Here is a 19,433-nt window from a genome sequence, read left to right on the forward strand (position 1 = left end):
CCTTTTATCACCATGCTGCATGCTCACCGTCTCTTGGTACCCTTATCCTTCCACTAGCGTCACGATGTTTTCAATAAAACGCCCTGCCAATGCATTAGTAATGCATCTGTAATATATCATATGTATTAAATCATGGAAATCCACTTCCATGGATTACTTTCGAGCGATGCTTTCGCCACATGCCTCTTCCCTCACATAGAAGCAATCTAATATCTGCACAGTAGATATTGTTTATGTATTGTTTGTAACAAAAACGTTTGTGCCCAAGCGTTGATTTCTGAAATGTTTCGCAAGTGATAATCTGTGTTGAACGTGCATTGCCAGCAGTATTTGCACGTGATGTGTCCTTCCCCTTTCTCGTGCATCTGTCATTAGGTTATTAAACGTGACAGGTTTAATGTTCCTTTTATCACGTCATTTCTTCGTCATTTCGAACGTTACCAACCGTAAACCAATGTAATGACGTCTGGTAAAAGGTGTCGAGTACGTGTCGTAAACTTGTCACTAAGTCCTAATTTTGCGACAGACGTTACTCTACATGTACTACCCATTCACTTCTTTAATACGCGTTATTGCTAAATGTGCATAAACGCAGCCTGGACAGCTAGCTGCACAACTAAGTGTAAGGCAACTACTGGCAAGGCGCTAGTGCTAGTGCTAAACAACCATTTGGTTTGTTGGCCTCGGCAAGTCAGAATGTCACAGCACTCATTCATATGACGACAACTGGCAGCTAGTCTAGGCCCGTTGATACGAGGCACATTTAGAACTTTGTTTTTCTTGCAATAGATTCACGACGGGTCGCCCTATAGTGCCACGGATATGTTTTTACTTCATCATACGAGACTTTGGAAGACTATCGAATGCATCAGTTTCCGTCGTGAGCATTAACAGGTGGCCGCCACGGTAATTCGGCGGTATTTAAGAACCCTGCTGTGATAATACCGCCATTGTGTACTAATAATTGTTTCGTATGAAATTTGGAACAGCAAAACGTTCGTTTTGACTTAGTAAGTCACCCCAGCTGTCTGATCAACAACACCAGGCACTCCACAGTCTTCATAATAAATGCTTTGGAGACTTTTTACTCGTTACGTATGAGGCACGCACGCATGAACAAGCAAATACTACACAGCGTTCGGCGATCGTAAAGGTATGCGCTCATGAATACGACAATGCGGCGCAAACGAATTATTATCTGTGAAATTAATATTCGGAGAAGAATACAAATCCGCCTCCATCCTATGCTGTAAAAGTGGCTGTGCAGGGAAGCTGGTGCGGATGTTACACAAGTATACTACCACCCCAACTGACGTCACACGACGCTACACAAGCACCACCACCACAAGCGGCGTACGTCAAGCGCGCCCGCACGTGTGCGGAAGTGCCGCGTACATCGTCGGCATTTTTCTAGGCCGTCCACCAAGGGCAAGTGCCTGATGAACCTAAAGTATGGTTTAAAGGTAAATTGCGTCAGAAAATGCGTAAATTACGACTTACACACAAGCTACAGACACGATATCTTAGGATTCTTGTTCGAATACACGAGCAAACATAAACATGTTGCGCGGGAATTCAAAGACAAAGTCCTTGTCCTGCTTCCGGTCGAGGTCTGTCAGAGTGGCCACGGCCGCTACGTGGTGGTACAGTTAGCGCAGTATGCATCATCATTCTTGTAGGCCTTCCGCCTAACGCAAGTCCGTTATTGAAGTAATCAACTTGCTCCGAGTAAAATGCGTCGGAAAATTCGAAAAGTACGGCTTACACACAACCTACAGATACGATAGAGTCGGACTGCTATGCAAATATGCCGGAAAACATAAGTCTACCACGTGTAAACTGATGCACAAACCCCTTTTCCAGCGGCCGTTCTTTTTGTTCTTTTTTTTGAGCACGCCACGAAAAATCTCGGCCAACTAGAGGCTAACAGCTTGGCGGTAATAACAAAAATAGGGTCCGTTGCACATTATTATATTCGTTGTCTATCTATTCGTTAACTATCTGTTTAGATAGTGCAAGCACCACAGCAATTTTCTGAATCAAAAGGACGACTCATCTTAACGAAGAGCAGTCGAGAAAACTGTTTTACAGATACCATACTACCTAATTATAGGTTCTCACTATCGCGATAATTAAGCAAAGTGCTCATTGCAACAATTGTATCGCATGCAGGTATCTTCTCGATTGAGCATACCTTACACTATACTGCCGGCCCAACATGTAAAAGAAACGCTGGATAGAATTCATATAGGTTTCTTGACGGTTTATGTGCAGATATACTTTCGCGCATGTTCCATTATTCAGGAACATAGCCTATGCCCGCTTAAGATGAACTAAATCTTTTCTTTTTTTCGCACAGCACAAGTGAAACAGCTGCTGTCTTTAGCGACAACGACCTACCCGTGTAGCTCTCGTGGTTCCTGGACTTCCTCAGGCGACGCATGACGATACTCTGGCGCGAAGCCAATCACTGTGGCTTCTCTTTCATGCGCGGTTTTCCTTCCTATATATAGTAAGTAGATATCTCTCGTCCGACACTACGGTTCTGTTGCCTGCCTCGGTGGCACCGTAGGGCCATGTGGCTGAGGATGAGATGTCGGCGTAGAGGCACGTTCTCTTTGAATTTATCGCGGACTCAAAACTTAACAAAGATTTCATAACATGGAAGTCGCGGCCTCGTGACTAAATTTCGAGTTAATAGGCGCAGTAGTGTTAGAACGGTGAAGTACGCGCTGCACCTGCATCTTTTTGGGGGAGTACATTTGTACAAGAACAATAAGAATGAAATGCTGTTCTTAATAAAACAATGTGAGTATGATAATAAATTGCTTATTATTTAATGCGCGGAATTATGCACAACTGGACCTCCGCTCGAGGGTATCACAAGCGCTATTATATGCTACGGGTTGGATTTCCTGTCTTTAAATCAGAATGTATAGGAGTCGAACTCAGCGTAGAAAAAACGATACCATGAGCATTACAGGGCTAAAGTCTAAGATGCATGGGTAGGGTGCTGGGGAATCTGGTTTACTTCTTCACAGACTTTACACTTCAAAAGCTTTCCTCATCAGGCGCACACTGAATTGCGTCACCAGTATAAATTAGTCTTAACATCAGGCGTACTGAGCAAAAATAAAAAATAAAACTGCAATAACCTCAATATGCGTATATACATCGCGCTATGTAAACTCGAGCATTGGCCTATTAAGCAAACAGACAAAAAAAAACAGTTCTGGATATTTCTTTTTTTCAAACTTGTTTGCTACGTGCCGCGCCGTGAATTAATTTCACTACCTGCTCGAAGAAATCAAAATTTCTAATTACAATTATGACACGTGGTGTAACATAAAAACAGCACACCAGTACCAGAATCAAATCAGCGCACAGACGTTCGCCTGACTACGAAATGAATCTTCGTTACTTCACACCGCTGTGCCACAGCTCGCACAGGTCGTCATCGCAACGAGCCGGCAATATATCTGCTCTTTCAATATATTGTCGAAGCGTCAAAAACAAAGGTCGCACAGCCCTGATCAACAGGAATAGCAGCAGTTCGCCTTCTTAATACAGCGCGGTACTGCGACTTCTTCTTCGCCGCGCTTTGATAGAAACGCGCATGCCTGCTCGCATAGTCCTCCTCGTCATCGGAGCACAGGCGCGGCATTTGCGGCCCTCCGAAGGAAGCATCGTCCCGATGCGCAACTTAAGCATATGAGGGCGGTGTACAAATGGCACAGAGTAAGACACGCAAAACAAAACCAGAAAAAAACAACAGAAAAGAACAAACGAAACTTAGTTCGACAGATACGGCTTCATCGGTACCACATGCACCACTACGGGTAAGCTCTTGCGTCGACTGGAGCTACTGTCACTGTCAGGAACGACCTCGTAGGTCACGTCGCTCAGGCGTCGAATCATTCTGTACGGCCCAAAGTACCGTCTTAGCAGTTTTTCAAAAAGTCCACGACGGCGTATGCGTATCCAAACCCATACTTTATCGCCGAGAGTGTAGAGAACGGACCTGTGTCGAAGATCGTCCCGTTTTGCATCTTGGTTTTGCTGATAGCAGATACGTACGCGGGCAAGCTGTCTGGCTTCTTAGGCGCGCTGAGTAAATTCGACAACGTCGGTAGGTATGTCGTCACACTCGTGAGGCACCATGGCATCCTACGTCGACCTGGCTTCGCGACCGTGGACCAAGCTGTAGGGTGTCATTCGAGTAGTTTCTTGTCGAGCGGCATTGTATGCGAAAGTTACATAAAGCAAAATATGATCCCAGTTCTTGTGTTCCACGTCGACGTACATGCATAGCATGTCTGCGAGGGTCTTATTAAGCCGGTCGGTTAGTCTGTTGGTTTGGGGATGATATGCGGTTGTTTTCTGGTGGCTTGTAGCACTTAACGTGACAACCGAGTCAAGAAGTTCTGCAGTGAAGGCAGTTCCCCTGTCTGTGATGACTACTTTTGGGGCACCGTGCCGAAGGAAGACGTTTTCGATGAAAAATGAGCCGCTTCGGCTGCTGTGACCCGCTGCGTAGCTTTAATCTCCGCGTAGCGCGTCAGATAATCGGTTGCGACAATGATCCATTTGTTTCCGGCTGTAGACGTTGGAAATGGGCCCAGGAAATTCATTCCAACTTGGGTGAAAGGCTGTCCTGGTACCTCGACTGGATGTAAGAGACCTGCAGGCTTGCCGGGAGGTGCTTTGCGTCTTTGGCAGTCGGCACATGTTTGTACATGATGTTTCACAGCAGCGGGTAGCTTTGGCCAATAGCACTCGCGTCGGAGTCGGGACAGTGTTCTCGTGTAGCCTTGATGACCTGAGGTGGCTTCATTGTTGCATGCTGTTAGTATTTCTTTGCGAAGTGATGCCGGTACGACAAGCAGGTGCATGCTGCCACTTGCAGAAAAGTTCTTCTTATAGAGAACATCATCAGAGAACGGCAGTCCCCTGGCATAGAGTCGCGGGACGTCTTTACTTCGGCCTTCCAAAACATTAATGAGTGGGACCAGCTCTGGGTCGTGGCGCTGCTCCTGTGAAGCGGTGACGGCGTCGACGACTCCCAAAAATGCAGCATCCACGTCCACGTCATCGGTACCTGCGGGCTCGACGGGTGACCGCGAAAGGCAGTCGGCGTCGGTGCGCCTTTTCCCAGATTTGTAAATTATGGTCATGTTGAACTCCTGAAGCCTAAGACTCCAGCGCGCCAGACGGCCAGATGGATCTTTCAAGTTAGTCAGCCAACAAAGAGAATGATGATCACTGACAACTTTGAATGAACGGCCGTACAAATACGGGAAAAATTTGGTAACCGCCCACACCACGGCGAGGCATTCCTTCTCGGTAGTCGAGTAGTTTTCCTCCGTACGAGAGAGAGTTCGGCTGGCGTAAGCGATTACTTTTTCGAAGCCGTCTTGCCACTGCACCAGTACGGCCCCCTGACCAACATTGCTCGCATCGGTGTGAAGTTCTGTAGGGGCTTCCAGGTCAAAGTGCGCAAGAACTAGTGGCGTTTGCAGACGCTGGCGTAGTTCGTCAAATGCTGCTTGCTCATTTTCACCCCACAGAAAGGGAACATCGTCGCGTGTAAGGCGTGTTAACGGGGCAGCAATACGTCAATGCTCAGACTATTACCACAGAGGAAGTACGATAACGTCATTCATATTTACGCTGTTTGAAGTACTAACTCAGTAGCACTAAACGAAAGCGTACGAATTCAAGGCATTTCATTTCCGTGAGGTATATTTTTGGCACAATGTGCTTTTTTCTGCGCACTGCTTTTCAGTTGTCGTGCGCTTCAATAGTTAAAATCTTGTGAGCGTCTGAAAGCAAAATGTGGCTACAAAAAGTGTGCGACTGTGCACGCAATGTATCGCTCAGCGCATACAAGCTATTCCCGCAATGCACGTGCAACACAATGTAGCCGTTACTAAAGCAATTAACGCGCATCCAACGCGTAGGAATCTGCGTGAAGCGGTTATTGAAATGCTACAAATTTGCCTATTTCATTCCTGCGTCCTTGGCGTATAGAAAAACTGGCGCGCGCTCGCATGGTCTCTCACATCACCGTGCTATCGCAATGTAGCATTGTATGTGGCGATCATCTCAAAGATCATCGCATAGAAGTGCGCATGCAATTTTGGCCTAATTATTAGAGCATTGCGTTGCTGTGCTAGGGGACCAATTATCGATCCCACCACCGGGCACGTAATTATTTTAATGCGTAAGCTGTTATCGGCTCATTCCAATCGCCGTTTCGGTTCGCGATGGTGTCCGCCGCCGATTCCGGTGACCGTCACCGCTATCGCCGGAAGGGCGAAAAAAAGTACCGGGTCCCCGCCGGGATCGAACCCAGGCCCGCTGCGTGGGAGTCGGATTCTTCACCACAGATCCACGCAAGCGCTGGCTATCAGGCAGCGGGAAAATGCTACATAAACGCCCCCTAGGCAGGCGCGCAGGCGCAGACGACGAGCTGCGGTTCAGACGAGGCGCGCAATCAATGCCTGGGTAATTCAAGCAGGCTATGTGACTATTTGTCACCAGCCCGTTTTGAAGATTCCAAAAAAACAATCATCATCATCAACAACAACGTACCGTGCCACGGGTCAAGGGATCTGAGATGTGCGCCACGTATTATGGATACCTCTTCAGTACACGTTATGGCGTCTCCTCGCAAGGTACGAACCACTGCTGAAGAAGCGAATTGTAGAGCATCGTGCGCGGCTACAACCAGGCATCATCAGGCTCAGCAGACTGCTCTGCAGAGAGCATTACAAGCCGCAGCTCGCTGTCGACGCCGGGTGGACAGTTCAGATCGTTCTCGCCAAAACGAGGCGGAGAGACTTTGCCGCGAAGACCCTGTTGTGCGTGGTGCCGAATTTGGAGCTACTCTTGAGCTGCTCCACCAGCTTACGCTGTGACTGTGCTGCGTGGGCCGCGCAGGCGTGTGGCCTTTTTTTTACAGAGACGCTGTTTATGGCTAGGGTTCCATGCATTTTTCGTGTCCGCCAACAAACTCCACCGCCCTCTCACTGTCGTCGTTCGAAGCGCTCGCGTTCCTAGTTTCCTTCCGCTCTCCCTGGGTGGCGGTCTCGTCGCACGTTTCTACTTTGATCCGGCTTCCCGAGCTGGCGGTAGTCTTCCACGCGAATGTATGCCGCCGATCAAAGCCACCAGTCAAAATAAAGGTGTGTGTGTGCGTGTGCCTTTCTTCAGAATGACCGCCGTCGCCGCTCAAAAGAAATGAAATTTGCTTATACCTATGATCTAAGCTGTGTCAACTCTGTGTCATGTGCTACAAAACTTCGCTGGTAATCCACCTTCACACCAGTGGCATGGCGCGTAATTTTTCTTTAATGTGTGCGCCATTCGGTGAGACAAAAGCATCAGCCAGCAGCCACAGCCAGGAGAGTACGGGAGGGTCGCAAAAAAAGTTGCGCTTTGAAATGATCAAATTACGGCTTTGAAGCCAATGCGGGACTATTGTGGCTGTCAAATGCGCTGCACGTAATTAATGTGCCTAATTTCAACCTTAGTGTACCACGTTATCCTATTAGAGTGGTGCTTAATATTGAAATATACATAAAGCCTGAAGAAATTGCCAGTCACGTGATACCACAAACGTAACGTCTTTTAATTAAAGTATTTGTTAATTTTGAACACTACTTAAGGTAAGTGCTAAACTTAATAAAGGTGGTATTTCTCATATACCATGTGGTTGAATAAACTCTAACTCAAACACCACAGCGATACCAGAGCGATGAAATTGGCATTTGAAATGCGGTGACGTTTTATCATATTGGATAACGAAAATTTTGTAGATGTCATTATCGGAAAAATGTAAGCATCATCATCATCATCGTCATCATCGTAAGCCTATTTTTTTTTAGGTCCACTACAGGACGAAGTCTTCTTCTGTGACCTGCAATTACCCCTGTCTTGCGCTAGCTAATTCCAATTTGCGCCTGAAAATTTTCTAATTTTCTTATCACACATATTTTTATACCGCCCTCGACTGCGCTTCTCTTCCCTTGGCACCGATTCTGTAACTCTAATTGTCCACCGGCTATCTACTCTACGCATTACATGGCCTGCCAAGTCCATTTTTTTCTCTTAATGTCAACAAGAATATCGGCAACCCCCGTTTGCTCTCTGATCCACGCCGCTCTCTTCCTGTCTCTTCACGTTACCCCTAACATTTTTCGTTCCATCACTCTTTGCGCGGTCCTTAACTTGGTTTCCATTTTCTTTGCTAGCATTCAAGCTTTTGCCCCATATGTTAGCAATGGTAGAATGCAATGATTGTATACTTTTTTTTTCAACGACAGTAGTAAGCTACCAGTCGGGTTTAATAATGCCTGCCGTAAGCGCCCCAACCCATTTTTATTCTTCTGTAAAATTCCTTCTCCTGATCAAGGTCCCCTGTGAGTAATTAGCGTAGATAAACATACTCCTGTACAGACTCTAGAGGCGACTGGCGATCCTGAATTCTTGTTCCCTTGCCAGGCTATTGAACATTAGAATTGTCTTCTGAATAATAATCCTTCAACCCCACACTTGGACTTTCTCGGTTAAGGTCCTCAATCATTTGTAATTCGTTCCCTGTGTTGCTGAGAAGGACAATGTAATCTGCCAACCGAAGGTTGCTGAAATATTTGCCATTGATCCTCACTCATAAGCCTTCCCAGTCTAAGAGCTTGAATACTTCTAAGCATGCAGGGAATAGCATTGGAGAGATTGTTTGCTTGCATGACCCCTTTCTTGATAGGTATCTTTCTACTTTTCTTGTGGAGAACCAAGATAGCTGTGAAATCTTTGTAGATATTTGCTAAGATATTCACGTATGCCTCCTGTACTCCTTGATTACGCAATGCCTCTATGACTGCTGGTATCTTTACTGAATCAAGTGCCTTTTCATTATATATGAAAGTCATATAGAGAGGCTGATCATACTCCGCAGATTTCTCGTTTATCGTACTGATGACATGGATGAGATCCATGCTAGAATACACCTCTCTGAAGCTAGCCTGTTCCCTTCATTAATTGAAGTCGTGTTACCCTGATTCTATTGGAAATTATCTTGGTTAATATTTTATAAAATACTGAAAGCAAGCTAATGGGCCTATTATTTTTCGAGTCCTTAACGTCTTGCTTCTCACGGATTAATACAATGTTGGCATTCTTCCAATCTCTGGTATACTTGAAGTCGTGAGGCATTGCGTACAAAAGGCGGCAAGCTCCTCAAACATATCTCCTCCGTCTATGATTTAACCGACTTTTATTCTATCTTTTCCTGCCACATGTAATGTAATGTAATGTAATGTAAGCATGCCATGATTGTAATAAATGTCCCACATTGTACGGCTACAAGCTATGACAACATCATATGCTCAGCAGAATAGATGCCTTGCCTGCGCTCGTAGAGCAGCGATAGCAGCGAAAGCGCGACAACACTTCAGATATCACAGCGTCCTAACGGTGCACGAATAAACTTTATTCACGGTACACTCCTGGAATCAAGTTTACAAAGCAAAGTGTGCTCACGCATGGCAACAAAGCATATCAAAAGAAACCGAAGCTGTACTCACCACACCCCACCAAAGGGCATCGGCATAATTGCCAAACTTTACAGGGTTGATATCTTTCTCGGCGAGAAATACAAGAAATGAAGAAAAGATGAGTCCTAGAAATCCAATGTACAATGTAGTGATGAGCTCCTGCAATTGAGAGACACAAGCAAGCATTAGTAAACATGCATCGGGCAATCGATAAACTATCATATAAAAAGTATATGATAAAACACAAACATTTCGTCAATCACACGATGAATAGTCCTATATGTCGTTTACATTGTGTGCTGCAACAATGTCATTTCAGCGTAATTATTTCCATTTCACTAATACTGCACTAAAATTGCTCCGTTCTATGTGTCATACCTACTCTGTAGCTTTGAATTTTAGATTGTACGTCCTTGTATATGAAAACTATTATAAGTTACATTTTCCTTTGCTTTATCTTTATTTCTTTTATGTCAAGTCTAGATATTCGCTAAAAAAGTATGCATGAGTAAGTTCTAACACTTGTATAATAGCTGCATGAGCCCATGACTAGCCATAAGGCTAAAGGTTCAGGTGAAATGTTTAACTCCACTGTATATGTCTTTCAATTGAATAACACATTCATTCATTCACTCATTCATTGAATCATGTATTCTATTTTTATAGACACTGTAGTGTGTGCCCCGAATGTGTGCTCTGTAACGCGGCTGAGAAGCAGTAAAAAAGCTTTCCGCTTTAGATTAAAAAGGTTCGAGAAGAAATTTGCAAGGAGATGTCATTCACTGCACATCGCGGCCATCACCACTTCATCTGCGTTCTTGGACGAAATAACAAGTGTTTTGTATATAATATTGCGGACAACCTTTGATTCAATTTTTGTATTCCCAATTCTTATGTGACAGCTTGCAAGGGATATATAAGGAAATAAAACTAAATTAAAAGAAATAATGCGCCATGTTTAGAGCTTACGGCAATTAGAAGTTTCCAAAACACAGCCTTTGTATGCCTCTATGTCTCGTACCTACGCAATGTAAAATAATTAAAGCAAATTAATATTCTTCCCTCAAACTTCTATTTAGGTCTATAAACACTTTTTGGGCATGAAAGGAAAAAGAAAAAAAGGCCTCTTCAAAAATAAAACAAATGTTTGAATGTATTATGTGTGATATAAAAGAATTCGAGAAAAAAACAACTCCCTCCAGCTCTACAAAAAATATATGTTTAACATTATATTGAATTAAAATGGTTCTCACGAAACCCATAGCCGATAGAAAAGTAAACAGTAAACAGCCTGGTTGAATGCGTGTTCATTCTGGACCGTATGCAAGTTCACCCTTCCAGGTGCAAGTGTCTTGTTCGGTCGGCGATATTTCCAGCAGTGTACATCTGATTTGTAAATAAAAGAACTCTCCTTTAAAAACCCCTCAACGGTATTTTGATGAAGCAGCAGTCACTGCGCGTGATTCTGAGTACGTGAATGTGCAGCACTGTACCGATGAATCCTAATGTATGCACAAGTAAACTAGCCCATAAACGTTAGTCTCCAATATTTCTAACATTTATGTTGCCCATCTGGCATAAAGTACGCACGCACTGCAAGGCACTCCTTGTTGTTCTCTGAGTGCGCATCCCTTTTTATTACGCCAAAAGTGCGATGTCTATACGCGGAATATATTTATGTTTTTGCCTATTGGTTTATGGCTAATAAAGAAGCATTGAAAAAATTTTATGCAAATTTGCTCGGCCAACCGATACACATAAAGATGTGTATTACGATAGCTATGAGAGGTGCTTTCCGCATCGAAAACCTCCTTACTGCTTTTCTTCGACCTTGTAATCACGAAGTTAAAGCCGGCAGTATTTCGCATTATTCTCCTGGTGGCGTGGCTTCAAGAATTGGGCACTTCGAAAACAGTTTGGAGCTTCGAAAATGCTAGACTACGAGGCAATGGGACAAGGGCGGACTTTTTTTATTGTTATTGAACGATTATTGAATGATAGTCTGAAGTGCCAATGAATACATCTGTATTAATTATAACCATTAATAACCATGGCAGTTTCTCTTCCATGTGAAGGAATAGTTTGTAGACATTATAGTCTGCATACGTTTACTTAGTTTGGAATTGCTATGAAGTAATTCTACATTTCTAAATCTAGAAAGTTTGTTACCTGGATGCACCATTAAAACAGCTGGTCATTTTTAGTATAGTATAATAGACAGGAAAGAACTATAGCCTTAGTTTTGTTTTCTATAAGGTAATATGTAGTCAATCTATACAAACATAACGTGAAACATTGAAGTGTCGTTGACACTGTCTCCCCTATAACACACATTCCCGGTATCAGTGATCATGACGTCCTGCACCTAACCCTTTGCATTCTATCAAGGCGGAAATGCAGGACCACAAAGCGGGTCAGGAATCATAAGAAAGGCAATTACGACCCCATTAACACTGAACTTACTACCTTGATGATTTTTGTCAGCTCAACCAAACTCATTATTTGATGACATGTTTGTTTATTTTGTCGTAGTATTCTCGTGCGGTATCTTCTATTTTTCCTGTGTGATTATAGCCTTTCCCCTCTCTAACGCATTGTATGCCCTGAGGGTACAATAAATAAATAAATAAATAAATAAATAAATAAATAAATAAATAAATAAATAAATAAATAAATAAATAAATAAATAAATAAATAAATAAATAAATAAAATGTGCAAATTGGTGTCAAGAAAAATTTTCTGCGTAGAGACTGATAGCGAGAGGTATATTTCCCTAATCCCGAAGTAAGTTTAGAAGCTAAAATTGACACACTGAAAAATGTTCGGACTAACGTGCACAAGGACTTGTTTACTAGAAGTGGAAAAGCCTATTTAACAACAGCGGTATTTTAAGTCCAAAAGAAAACTTGTATCACATAGTAAATTTAATTTTCTTATTGGCTATTCATTGCTTTTTTTAATAAATCCTTAAGAGTTGCTGCAATGGACAAGCAGAAAAATCGCATCAAATAAGATTGCAGAGAAGGTGCACAGCTGCTAAACCTACAGATCGGCATTGTCTAGTAACAAGGGGTTGGTGAGGAGGCGGGGGGAATGCCTCTGCTTTCTTTTAGCATTCTTTGAGCGAAATATAACACGTTAAGCTACGTGATACGCGTTAAAGCACATTACTTGTAAAACATGGGCTGAAATTTTATAGGTTCATAATGGAAACCTTGAATGTAGCCTTTCACAAAGGCGCATTTTGACAACTGAATATTTTTGGAAAGTGTCATTTTGTGTCCTTGGCGAACGTCCTCTCCTCGACAGGCACTGAAGGCCATTGTAAGTTTTTCTTCGAAAGGGTGAACTTGACGTGCTCTCAAAGCAGGGCCTCGAGTTCAATTTTTTTTTACGTAAGCTTCTCTCTTATAATAGCTACCAACGCAAAGTTCTCCCTTTTCCTTTCTTCCATTTTCTCTTAGCCCAAAGCTGAATAGCAGGCTCGAATATCTCTGCATTGCCTTTGCGATAAACCTACCTCCCTCTATACTCTTCTATAGTTGAAAGTTGCTCTTATGTTCCACGTTCCGGGCCTGTAACTGGGCATTATTTTCTGTGGTCTCTAAGGACTTGACTGGTCTGATCCTTTGATATACTTCCCAGAGCCGTCATGTTGGCAGAAATGTAGTTCCTTTCCTGCACCCTCCGCTGTATAACTTAAAAACAGCATGGAGAAGGCTGGAGATGGAAAGTCAAGACGATGAGCAAAACAAAAACCAGGTAAAAGCAGGTGCCAACGTTTCGACAAGGGGACTTGTCTTTTTCAAAGTCAAATATTCGCCTTGAAAAAAATAAGTCCACTTTGAAAAAGACAAGTCCACTTGTCGAAACGTTGGCTCCTGCTTTCACCTTGCTCTCGTTTTGATCATCGTCTTAAAAACAGCATGATACATACAAAGTGTCTTACATAAAACTTCCCTGCAAAACATAGACTCTCTAATGCTTTCTCAGGAATACTCAAAACCTCCAAAAAAGACAAGAAATACCTAAGGCGAGTTGAGCAGCTGAACTGAATACACGAAACGAAAGCGCGGCAGGACAAAGGCGTCGCTGTTTCCTTTGAGTCCCGTGCCTCCAGTTCAGCTCCTCAACTCGTTTAACAAGCCACGAGCCAACCAGCTCAGATGAGCACACAATTGTTGCAGACAAATAAGTTTTAAGCGCACGTGGCCCCACCTGACGGTGCGCGTAGACGACAGATCCGAGCAACTTCCAGGTGCCCCCTCGCCTGTCCATGCGCACCATCCGGAGGATCTGGAAGAACCGGAGACCTCGAAGCGCCGATGCTGCGAACATCTGGCCGCTGCTGCCCATGGCCAGGACCACCACTGACGCCACGATCACGATCACGTCTGCACCGATCAACAACGTGCGACAACACTATGGCATCCGAAACGTTCCTGCATATGCTTTAAAGGCGAAAACCCGAGCGCCCCCAACTCAATGATTCACCAGACTCGAACCTTGATTAAGCGCTTGTTTTTTTTTTTTTTTTTGCTGAGTGACTCTCACTTAGACCCTCAAATCTCACATGCATAATTTTTTGCAAGTCACTCCCCCACTCCATAACCCCTTGAATCACTCTTAATTGTCCTCTCGCGCCGTCGCTTGCGAAAACGGGAAGCCGCACATGCTATTCCTTATTCAGAAAAGAAAAAGGAAGCAGGAGGAATAGCTGCGTACCAGGTGCGATCCGACGACATGACAATGACGAGTCTGACCGTGGCATGTCTGCCAACTTTATGTGCTCTGCTAATAATAGATGCGGCACGCGCTCGATGTACCACTGATGACAGCGCACATTGAGCAAAGCACATCTTCTAAGGTGTCCCGAAGGAGCACCGCTTTTTTTGGCAACCCTTCTTATACTAGGCTACAGGGAAGACAATGGCTCTCGTGTCTGATTTAGGTAGCACAAGGATGTTTGTACAACAAATGTTCAGCCAACTTAATCAAGGCATTCCCGTTTATAAGTACAGTTTAACAATTTAAATCAGTACTCTGGGATTGAAGTTGACGGCGGGACATAAAGTATCGCCCCACTAATAAGAATGGCCTTGTGGCCTCTCAAATAAATACGGCGACTTTTATTTTTGTGAGTCTTCTTTCTCAAACATTGCATTTATCTATTTGCTAACATGAACGTATTCACAACATGGTAACGCTGTAAGGGTCTGCAGAACTCCTCCCTTCTTTCTTGTCAACAATGAACTAAATGTGACAACTTCAATTCGAGTCCGTACCGTTATGACGTGATGAGAAAAGTTTAACATTTCACTTGTATCTTCACAGGTAACACTTAAAGTGAAGTCCACTGTTACTGAATGAGTTCGAGAGGTAACTCTTGCCGTCAACTGCAGACGCGTAATCAGCTTGATGCGCATTAGGGCAAATACAGCGCGCAACGCTAAGTTATCATTCTGACATTCTCGCATGCGTTCGTAATGAAGAAACAAAAGCAGGTTTAGAGACCCTACATTCAGTTCCACAGCTAGTTGACAGGTGAATCTCGCGTAAGTCATATCACGTGCGCGATCGCGCGAATGCGTGATATCACCGCGCGACGAGTATTGCATGCAATTGGGTCTTGCTTAATGAACGCCTCCCTTATCGCAGCGGCATTCGCATTTTAATCGAAAGAATCTTAACACATTTGTTACGGCGATGATCGGCTAAGAATTAAAGGCAACGAGCACGTCGACTTCATCGCCAGAAGTTTAGTTCTTGTGCTCTCTGGCGTATCAACAAGATTCGCGAGCACGGGCATTCGTAAAGCAGGGTGATCTTCTCACAAATACTTGTCCGCAACGTCAGCATGCACGTTCTGCCCCGACAGCTGAAGCTAAGAATCCTGTGTAGTAAGGATGCTGTTAAGGTAAGAGTCCGGAATGTAAGGACTCCTTGCTTGCAAACAGGATCCTGTGTTCGGTATTTTTCCATAGCAGGAAGTACAGTGCTTAATAAATTGGCAGACTAGCGTTTTGGAGCAATCACTCTCAAAGAGCACTTACAAGGGATTCATTAATCTGTGCTTGCAACGTTGTGCGAGAGGCACTCAATCATGCCTCATCTGCTCCAAATACGATTTGTTTCCGCCGGCTGCGCCTCATTTATTTATTGAGGGGTAAAGGCGCCGCTTCCGCGCCCAATCCCCGGAGCTTTCAATCGGCAGCAGTTGCTCTTGAGTTCCTCTGAACGTGAATCCAATATTCTTGAGAATGCGATGCCAAGTTGTTTACAACGCGTTGAAGAGGTTGTCGTCTTTGTCAAAGCGTGCTTTGATCTTCCCAGCCCGCCTGAATGTCCCTTTACAAGAGAAAGAAGCCACGCACAACTCTGTGCACCGCTCCCATCTCATGCTTAATTGTCATATTTCCTTTTCCACTTTCCCTGCCGCCCGTTCCTCGCGAGTTCAGCATTGGCGAAGTAACTTCACTGGCGCCCAGCTATTCGGGCTGGCCATTGGTAGAGCGTTCACATAGAGACGTTAGTATATGCCGAAGCCTTTTGAACGGCCTCTTTCTTGGTTATGATTGCTCCTATCCCCTTCTTTAACATAAGTAATACATTCAGCGCCATTTCGTTCGCTTTTAAATGGTACAAAGAAGACTTATAGCTGTTTTGAGATGCAAGCACTGGCGCTGCAATGGCGCCTGCGCAACTAATCGAAGAAGGGAAAATGATGTAGAATCAATTCTTGTGTTGTAAATGGCTGAGCGACAGCGACACCGCATGACGTCACCCTACCAACCCATTCAAACACCCGAAGGATTACGAGGTCACCTTTGACAAGCATACGTTCACCTATAGCAACGTCGGCCAGCCTGTCTGGGGCACTTTATCTCAAGTTTACACAACTTCTATCTCACGGTGCTCAGTAAAATTTGTTTGATTCAATTCTAACAGATAAATAGGCTACATAAGCCACAGGCAGCCTTTACTCTTCTGTGCAATGAATGCCACTTCTGTTAAATATAATTACGAATATCACGTTGATCTTGGAGAATTTAGCCTGGCCCATCGAAACGAACGACGGAATATATCGTACAGAAATTAATTAACTGCTAAGAACTTGATTGTGACGAGGTCGTGACACTATATTGCACGAATAATTGGCGGTACAACGACAAACGTGCAGTACAAGCGTTTGCAATTTGAAGTATTTTTTTTTCGGGGACGCTCGATGCGATTGTGTGAAGGTACGTATTATTGGCTGCGTTACCACTAAGTTGTGAAAAAAAATAAGGAAAGCTTAAACAGTGCGTAAATGAGGAGTCGGGAGGACTTTCAATTGGCGTTACGCACTCCAGCCTACGTGTAAACACCACAACGACTAAAGGTGCGTGGCACCTTAGAAGAAGACCAGGCATGGAGAGTAAACGGAGGACGTCAACCAGACGAGCGTCCGGTTTGCTACCCTACACGGGGGATAAGGGAGAGGCTGAAGGCAAAAAGGGAGTGAGAGTGGACACTGCGTGTTCGCGAGAGGACGCACAGGACTGTTAACGGTCAGTCAGGTCGGCGCACTTCACCACAGAGTTTGTACTAAGTTTAGTACCGATAAAGTACATCATCTAACTGCGCCGCCTGTACAGTGCTTCATCCAGCCTGGGAATGACAGGTAGAACATGGATTTGTCTGTACTTCGTCTTTCTAGCTGGACCGGAAAATCTTGTTCTAAGCCTAATATTGTCATCTCAACTTCTCAACGATCGTATTGTTCGTGAACATTATAAATAAAATGTTTCAACATCTCTTTTACCCTAGCTTGGTGTCAGTGCCCAAAACTAAGAAGAACTGATTTGTGCAGTCTAGATTACATAAAAGAATAAAAAGTGGCAGCGTCAAACACTACTGCTTTAAAGAATTGCGCGATTCCCGCGTAAAAAGCCGAACCATGAAGAATAATAAAAGAAGATGCCGTTTTCTTTCCCGACAGAGTCATACCAAGACGTATAAAAAATCAATGTGCTTTATACGTATGTATACACGTCATTCCATGGGTGGTTGGTGGAGGTACTGGAGCGACAGATTAGCCTTATCTAAATTCAGTAGGAAAGTGCATGCGCCGCAGTGATATAGTGTTCAAACGCCGAACGCTGCAGTGCGTCGTTACGTTCCTCTCGTCACTTGCGCGACAAAAGCCATACTGCTCTCATTTTAAAAAATGGCAGCCATCAGTGTAGGTAATTGCCTTCTACCCCTTATACTATGTTTGCCAGAAGTGAGCAACATTGCTTTTTTTCTTGTTTTTTTTTTTATCACACAGTCTGCCATTACGCCGAAGAGAAGCTGCATCAGTGCCTTGCGGAACTTATTAACGCGATAGCGTTAAGGCCCCGTGTTGCCAAGAAATCCGGCGTCGGCGTCGGCGTGGATGTCGGCGTCCGTGGAGGAGAAAATCATCTCCAACCACCCCGAGGTTCAAGGTTTTGGTGAACAAAAATTGAATTCTCCAGTGGAATCCGTCAGAAAAATGGTAACGTACGACATTAACCACAACCTACAGACATGCTGGCGTCTAACTGCAATTTGCATGTACGAAAGACATAATTCTGGTACGAGGAAATTCAAACACAAACCCTTTTCCAGCATTTCTACCAGACGCACTCGGGTAGTTTACTTGCAGAAATGATATCCAGATGGCACTCGCATCGTCGGCAGGTCAAATTGGGGACTTCGCCTACCTAATAATACGTTTTGGACACGCGCACGCGTCGGGGCAACAGCAAACAATTAATAAAATTATTTAAAAACGTCCTAGGGCCTTCACATTTTAATATAAGACCACTTATATTGCCCCCTAGAGAAACGTACTTCCAGCAATGCATTTCTGTTTAAAAGTGAAGCCGACTTTAAGGTGATCGGTGTAAGCTTGGTCTTTGTAAGCTGGATTTCCCACGTTCTGTGTTGCAGTGAAGCCCACTGAAAGAAATGCGATGCGAACGGGGCCCGGTAACGCTATCGCGTTTCACTCTTAAAGGCGAAGCTTAAGCGTCCTCAAATTTTTTGACCATAATTATCCGTTCGATTCGGTGCGATGCGCTAGTCTGTCCGATCCCGGCACTTTGAGCGCTTTCACTCCAGTGGCTTTTGCGCCTGCGCATAGCTACGATAGATGGCGAGCATGAGCTTTTTACGCCGGCACTGCACTTTGAGCACTCGCAGCCTCTTCAAACCCGTTACGGAAGTTGTAAGGGCCACCCAGAGCCGAGGCAACCGGAAATAGAGATCTTCACTCGAGTGAGGTTACGAGAAAGAGAACAGACACCCTGGGGCTAACAGCACCTGTGTGCCATCGGAGAATAGATTTTTCGGGTTCTAAAAATGGAGCTCGCAGTGGAAGGGCAGTAGATGGGATGTCAAACAAAGATGGGAGAGTGAGTATCTTGTCGGCGGATAGTTAAAGTGGTTATGAACGTCACCCTACATCCAGCTATATTACTGCTCTTCACTTTCATTACGAGCTGAGCTGGCAAACGAACACATAGCAAGGCGCAAGAGTAGGTATGCAGTAATTTGCTTTTAGCCGCTTCAAAGAAAGAAGCAGCTCATTGGGCTATGCTTATCGGGCTATGCAGCTCATCGGGCTATGCGCAGCTCATTCGGACACCATTTTTCTAGTCAAGCACTTTTTCTACCGCAACGCGGTTCTGAACTAGAGTCATGGTGCTGTAAACCTCAATGCGATCCCATGTACGGGGGCGTTTCGTATTCTGTGTGGTCTAGGCTCATGAGGTTAAATGGAGGTCTGCTGCAGCTTTCACTTGATGTGGTATATATAGGCACCATATGCATGCACCATTCAAAGGGGGTTAACAACGCCCTCATTT

Source organism: Dermacentor silvarum, chromosome 8 (genome assembly GCF_013339745.2).
Source record: "Dermacentor silvarum isolate Dsil-2018 chromosome 8, BIME_Dsil_1.4, whole genome shotgun sequence".
Taxonomy (NCBI): Eukaryota; Metazoa; Arthropoda; class Arachnida; order Ixodida; family Ixodidae; genus Dermacentor; species Dermacentor silvarum.